Below are 6,228 nucleotides of genomic sequence, written 5' to 3'. Positions count from 1 at the left end.
TTTCCAAAACTCCTCCTCTACATACTATGTATCAAAATGCACTGACCAAATGATAGCTAATTGTCCTTCAAACAGTCAGAATCCTTCATTCACAGCTGGCCTGGCCCCATTCTTGCTTTTAGAATTACCTACTCGTCATATTCATTTAAAAACCGACTTTTGAAAATAAAGAAATTATACAACAGTGACAGATCAATCATCCAGTAAACTTGACTGACTTCAGTCACACTCTGAGAAAAGCCATTGCATAAAGAATAGATGAACCTTTGGTATGAAGAGATGGAAATATGCTATCACTACAGCGAGCAATTAAAAGGAGTCGCCGTGATCGTATAGTGGTTAGTACTCTGCGTTGTGGCCGCAGCAACCCCGGTTCGAATCCGGGTCACGGCAATGATATAAAGTCAAGTTGTTTTATTTATACTTGTTGGAGTTGACTGGCATTCTCTACACTTGTCTACAGCATCATGGCAACAATACATAGGTAAGTTGCTTTACATATACTTGTAGCAGGCGTCTGGTATTCTCCACACTTGACTACAACAGCACAACTGTTTATATGCAGTTCTGTGAGAATCAATGTTATACATCATACAAATGTACATGGGGCTAGTGGCGCAATGGATAACGCGTCTGACTACGGATCAGAAGATTCTAGGTTCGACTCCTGGCTAGCTCGATATAAACTTTAACTTACAACTTGTCCGTCGTTTCCAAAACTCCTCCTCTACATACTATGTATCAAAATGCACTGACCAAATGATAGCTAATTGTCCTTCAAACAGTCAGAATCCTTCATTCACAGCTGGCCTGGCCCCATTCTTGCTTTTAGAATTACCTACTCGTCATATTCATTTCAAAACCAACTTTTGAGAATAAAGAAAGTATACGACAGTGATAGATCAGTCATCCTTGGAACTCTGCGTTGTGGCCACAGCAACCCCAGTTCGAATCCGGGTCACGGCAACAATATAAAGTCAAGTTGTTTTATTTATACTTGTTGGAGTTGACTGGCATTCTCTACATTTGTCTACAGCATCATGGCAACAATACATAGGTAAGTTGCTTTACATATACTTGTAGCAGGCGTTTGGTGTTCTCCACACTTGACTACAACAGCACAACTGTTTATATGCAGTTCTGTGACAATCAATGTTATACATCATACAAATGTACATGGGGCTAGTGGCGCAATGGATAACGCGTCTGACTACGGATCAGAAGATTCTAGGTTCGACTCCTGGCTAGCTCGATATAAACTTTAACTTACAACTTGTCCGTCGTTTCCAAAACTCCTCCTCTACATACTATGTATCAAAATGCACTGACCAAATGATAGCTAATTGTCCTTCAAACAGTCAGAATCCTTCATTCACAGCTGGCCTGGCCCCATTCTTGCTTTTAGAATTACCTACTCGTCATATTCATTTCAAAACCGACTTTTGAGAATAAATAAATTATACAACAGTGATAGATCAGTCATCCAGTAAACTTGACTGACTTTAGTCACACTCTGAGAAAAGCCATTAGATACAGAATAGAGGAACCTTTGGTATGAAGAGATGGAAATATGCTATCACTACAGCAAGCATGCAAAGTAAGTCGCCGTGATCGTATAGTGGTTAGTACTCTGCGTTGTGGCCGCAGCAACCCCGGTTCGAATCCGGGTCACGGCAACAATATAAAGTCTAGTTGTTTTATTGATTCTTGTTGGAGTTGACTGGCATTCTCTACACTTGTCTACAGCATCATGGCAACAATACATAGGTACGTTGTTTTACATATACTTGTAGCAGGCGTTTGGTGTTCTCCACACTTGACTACAACAGCACAACTGTTTATATGCAGTTCTGTGACAATCAATGTTATACATCATACAAATGTACATGGGGCTAGTGGCGCAATGGATAACGCGTCTGACTACGGATCAGAAGATTCTAGGTTCGACTCCTGGCTAGCTCGATATAAACTTTAACTTACAACTTGTCCGTCGTTTCCAAAACTCCTCCTCTACATACTATGTATCAAAATGCACTGACCAAATGATAGCTAATTGTCCTTCAAACAGTCAGAATCCTTCATTCACAGCTGGCCTGGCCCCATTCTTGCTTTTAGAATTACCTACTCGTCATATTCATTTCAAAACCGACTTTTGAGAATAAATAAATTATACAACAGTGATAGATCAGTCATCCAGTAAACTTGACTGACTTTAGTCACACTCTGAGAAAAGCCATTAGATACAGAATAGAGGAACCTTTGGTATGAAGAGATGGAAATATGCTATCACTACAGCAAGCATGCAAAGTAAGTCGCCGTGATCGTATAGTGGTTAGTACTCTGCGTTGTGGCCGCAGCAACCCCGGTTCGAATCCGGGTCACGGCAACAATATAAAGTCTAGTTGTTTTATTGATTCTTGTTGGAGTTGACTGGCATTCTCTACATTTGTCTACAACTTTATGGCAACAATACATAGGTACTTTGTTTTACATGTACTTGTTACAGGCGTCTGGTATTCTCCACACTTGACTACAACTGCACAACTGTTTATATGCAATTCTGTCACAATCTATGTTATACATCATACATGTGTACATGGGGCTAGTGGCGCAATGGATAACGCGTCTGACTACGGATCAGAAGATTCTAGGTTCGACTCCTGGCTAGCTCGATATAAACTTTAACTTACAACTTGTCCGTCGTTTCCAAAACTCCTCCTCTACATACTATGTATCAAAATGCACTGACCAAATGATAGCTAATTGTCCTTCAAACAGTCAGAATCCTTCATTCACAGCTGGCCTGGCCCCATTCTTGCTTTTAGAATTACCTACTCGTCATATTCATTTCAAAACCGACTTTTGAGAATAAATAAATTATACAACAGTGATAGATCAGTCATCCAGTAAACTTGACTGACTTTAGTCACACTCTGAGAAAAGCCATTACATAAAGAATAGAGGAACCTTTGGTATGAAGAGATGGAAATATGCTATCACTACAGCGAGCAATTAAAAGGAGTCGCCGTGATCGTATAGTGGTTAGTACTCTGCGTTGTGGCCGCAGCAACCCCGGTTCGAATCCGGGTCACGGCAACAATATAAAGTGTAGTTGTTTTATTGATTCTTGTTGGAGTTGACTGGCATTCTCTACATTTGTCTACAACTTTATGGCAACAATACATAGGTACTTTGTTTTACATGTACTTGTTACAGGCGTCTGGTATTCTCCACACTTGACTACAACTGCACAACTGTTTATATGCAATTCTGTCACAATCTATGTTATACATCATACATGTGTACATGGGGCTAGTGGCGCAATGGATAACGCGTCTGACTACGGATCAGAAGATTCTAGGTTCGACTCCTGGCTAGCTCGATATAAACTTTAACTTACAACTTGTCCGTCGTTTCCAAAACTCCTCCTCTACATACTATGTATCAAAATGCACTGACCAAATGATAGCTAATTGTCCTTCAAACAGTCAGAATCCTTCATTCACAGCTGGCCTGGCCCCATTCTTGCTTTTAGAATTACCTACTCGTCATATTGATTTCAAAACCAACTTTTGAGGATAAAGAAAGTATACAACAGTGATAGATCAGTCATCCTTGGAACTTGACTGACTTTAGTCACACTCTGAGAAAAGCCATTACATAAAGAATAGAGGAACCTTTGGTATGAAGACATGGAAATATGCTATCACTACAGCGAGCAATTAAAAGGAGTCGCCGTGATCGTATAGTGGTTAGTACTCTGCGTTGTGGCCGCAGCAACCCCGGTTCGAATCCGGGTCACGGCAACAATATAAAGTGTAGTTGTTTTATTGATTCTTGTTGGAGTTGACTGGCATTCTCTACATTTGTCTACAACTTTATGGCAACAATACATAGGTACTTTGTTTTACATGTACTTGTTACAGGCGTGTGGTATTCTCCACACTTGACTACAACTGCACAACTGTTTATATGCAATTCTGTCACAATCTATGTTATACATCATACATGTGTACATGGGGCTAGTGGCGCAATGGATAACGCGTCTGACTACGGATCAGAAGATTCTAGGTTCGACTCCTGGCTAGCTCGATATAAACTTTAACTTACAACTTGTCCGTCGTTTCCAAAACTCCTCCTCTACATACTATGTATCAAAATGCACTGACCAAATGATAGCTAATTGTCCTTCAAACAGTCAGAATCCTTCATTCACAGCTGGCCTGGCCCCATTCTTGCTTTTAGAATTACCTACTCGTCATATTCATTTCAAAACCGACTTTTGAGAATAAATAAATTATACAACAGTGATAGATCAGTCATCCAGTAAACTTGACTGACTTTAGTCACACTCTGAGAAAAGCCATTACATAAAGAATAGAGGAACCTTTGGTATGAAGACATGGAAATATGCTATCACTACAGCGAGCAATTAAAAGGAGTCGCCGTGATCGTATAGTGGTTAGTACTCTGCGTTGTGGCCGCAGCAACCCCGGTTCGAATCCGGGTCACGGCAACAATATAAAGTGTAGTTGTTTTATTGATTCTTGTTGGAGTTGACTGGCATTCTCTACATTTGTCTACAACTTTATGGCAACAATACATAGGTACTTTGTTTTACATGTACTTGTTACAGGCGTGTGGTATTCTCCACACTTGACTACAACTGCACAACTGTTTATATGCAATTCTGTCACAATCTATGTTATACATCATACATGTGTACATGGGGCTAGTGGCGCAATGGATAACGCGTCTGACTACGGATCAGAAGATTCTAGGTTCGACTCCTGGCTAGCTCGATATAAACTTTAACTTACAACTTGTCCGTCGTTTCCAAAACTCCTCCTCTACATACTATGTATCAAAATGCACTGACCAAATGATAGCTAATTGTCCTTCAAACAGTCAGAATCCTTCATTCACAGCTGGCCTGGCCCCATTCTTGCTTTTAGAATTACCTACTCGTCATATTCATTTCAAAACCGACTTTTGAGAATAAAGAAATTATACAACAGTGACAGATCAGTCATCCAGTAAACTTGACTGACTTTAGTCACACTCTGAGAAAAGCCATTACATAAAGAATAGAGGAACCTTTGGTATGAAGACATGGAAATATGCTATCACTACAGCGAGCAATTAAAAGGAGTCGCCGTGATCGTATAGTGGTTAGTACTCTGCGTTGTGGCCGCAGCAACCCCGGTTCGAATCCGGGTCACGGCAACAATATAAAGTGTAGTTGTTTTATTGATTCTTGTTGGAGTTGACTGGCATTCTCTACATTTGTCTACAACTTTATGGCAACAATACATAGGTACTTTGTTTTACATGTACTTGTTACAGGCGTCTGGTATTCTCCACACTTGACTACAACTGCACAACTGTTTATATGCAATTCTGTCACAATCTATGTTATACATCATACATGTGTACATGGGGCTAGTGGCGCAATGGATAACGCGTCTGACTACGGATCAGAAGATTCTAGGTTCGACTCCTGGCTAGCTCGATATAAACTTTAACTTACAACTTGTCCGTCGTTTCCAAAACTCCTCCTCTACATACTATGTATCAAAATGCACTGACCAAATGATAGCTAATTGTCCTTCAAACAGTCAGAATCCTTCATTCACAGCTGGCCCTGCCCCATTCTTGCTTTTAGAATTACCTACTCGTCATATTCATTTCAAAACCGACTTTGGAGGGCTAGTGGCGCAATGGATAACGCGTCTGACTACGGATCAGAAGATTCTAGGTGCGACTCCTGGCTAGCTCGATATAAACTTTAACTTACAACTTGTCCGTCGTTTCCAAAACTCCTCCTCTACATACTATGTATCAAGATGCACTGACCAAATGATAGCTAATTGTCCTTCAAACAGTCAGAATCCTTCATTCAGAGCTGGCCTGGCCCCATTCTTGCTTTTAGAATTACTTACTCGTCATATTCATTTCAAAACCGACTTTGGAGGGCTAGTGGCGCAATGGATAACGCGTCTGACTACGGATCAGAAGATTCTAGGTGCGACTCCTGGCTAGCTCGATATAAACTTTAACTTACAACTTGTCCGTCGTTTCCAAAACTCCTCCTCTACATACTATGTATCAAGATGCACTGACCAAATGATAGCTAATTGTCCTTCAAACAGTCAGAATCCTTCATTCAGAGCTGGCCTGGCCCCATTCTTGCTTTTAGAATTACTTACTCGTCATATTCATTTCAAA

General features: G+C 40.5%; 17 non-coding genes across 17 annotated transcripts; all 17 read left to right on the top strand.

Annotated features, from left to right (window-relative positions):
* The first annotated feature begins 321 nt into the window (after positions 1 to 321).
* trnah-gug lies at positions 322 to 393 on the top strand. The gene has a single exon. It is a non-coding gene; the product is annotated as a tRNA-His (tRNA).
* A 213-nt stretch (positions 394 to 606) lies between these two features.
* trnar-acg lies at positions 607 to 679 on the top strand. The gene has a single exon. It is a non-coding gene; the product is annotated as a tRNA-Arg (tRNA).
* Positions 680 to 1,179: 500 nt separating this feature from the next.
* On the top strand, positions 1,180 to 1,252 carry trnar-acg. The gene has a single exon. It is a non-coding gene; the product is annotated as a tRNA-Arg (tRNA).
* Positions 1,253 to 1,604: 352 nt separating this feature from the next.
* Positions 1,605 to 1,676, top strand: trnah-gug. Its single transcript has one exon. It is a non-coding gene; the product is annotated as a tRNA-His (tRNA).
* Positions 1,677 to 1,889: 213 nt separating this feature from the next.
* trnar-acg lies at positions 1,890 to 1,962 on the top strand. The gene has a single exon. It is a non-coding gene; the product is annotated as a tRNA-Arg (tRNA).
* Positions 1,963 to 2,314: 352 nt separating this feature from the next.
* On the top strand, positions 2,315 to 2,386 carry trnah-gug. Its single transcript has one exon. It is a non-coding gene; the product is annotated as a tRNA-His (tRNA).
* A 213-nt stretch (positions 2,387 to 2,599) lies between these two features.
* Positions 2,600 to 2,672, top strand: trnar-acg. Its single transcript has one exon. It is a non-coding gene; the product is annotated as a tRNA-Arg (tRNA).
* Positions 2,673 to 3,024: 352 nt separating this feature from the next.
* On the top strand, positions 3,025 to 3,096 carry trnah-gug. The gene has a single exon. It is a non-coding gene; the product is annotated as a tRNA-His (tRNA).
* Positions 3,097 to 3,309: 213 nt separating this feature from the next.
* On the top strand, positions 3,310 to 3,382 carry trnar-acg. The gene has a single exon. It is a non-coding gene; the product is annotated as a tRNA-Arg (tRNA).
* A 352-nt stretch (positions 3,383 to 3,734) lies between these two features.
* Positions 3,735 to 3,806, top strand: trnah-gug. The gene has a single exon. It is a non-coding gene; the product is annotated as a tRNA-His (tRNA).
* Positions 3,807 to 4,019: 213 nt separating this feature from the next.
* Positions 4,020 to 4,092, top strand: trnar-acg. The gene has a single exon. It is a non-coding gene; the product is annotated as a tRNA-Arg (tRNA).
* A 352-nt stretch (positions 4,093 to 4,444) lies between these two features.
* On the top strand, positions 4,445 to 4,516 carry trnah-gug. Its single transcript has one exon. It is a non-coding gene; the product is annotated as a tRNA-His (tRNA).
* A 213-nt stretch (positions 4,517 to 4,729) lies between these two features.
* Positions 4,730 to 4,802, top strand: trnar-acg. Its single transcript has one exon. It is a non-coding gene; the product is annotated as a tRNA-Arg (tRNA).
* Positions 4,803 to 5,154: 352 nt separating this feature from the next.
* On the top strand, positions 5,155 to 5,226 carry trnah-gug. The gene has a single exon. It is a non-coding gene; the product is annotated as a tRNA-His (tRNA).
* A 213-nt stretch (positions 5,227 to 5,439) lies between these two features.
* On the top strand, positions 5,440 to 5,512 carry trnar-acg. Its single transcript has one exon. It is a non-coding gene; the product is annotated as a tRNA-Arg (tRNA).
* A 194-nt stretch (positions 5,513 to 5,706) lies between these two features.
* Positions 5,707 to 5,779, top strand: trnar-acg. Its single transcript has one exon. It is a non-coding gene; the product is annotated as a tRNA-Arg (tRNA).
* Positions 5,780 to 5,973: 194 nt separating this feature from the next.
* Positions 5,974 to 6,046, top strand: trnar-acg. The gene has a single exon. It is a non-coding gene; the product is annotated as a tRNA-Arg (tRNA).
* The last annotated feature ends 182 nt before the right edge of the window (positions 6,047 to 6,228 follow it).

Source organism: Seriola dumerili, unplaced genomic scaffold, assembly GCF_002260705.1.
Source record: "Seriola dumerili isolate Sdu_G_001 unplaced genomic scaffold, Sdu_1.0 BDQW01000449.1, whole genome shotgun sequence".
NCBI classification, from domain to species: Eukaryota; Metazoa; Chordata; class Actinopteri; order Carangiformes; family Carangidae; genus Seriola; species Seriola dumerili.
The sequence above is the reverse complement of the archived record's forward strand: the minus strand, read 5'-3'. Positions and strand labels throughout refer to the sequence as shown.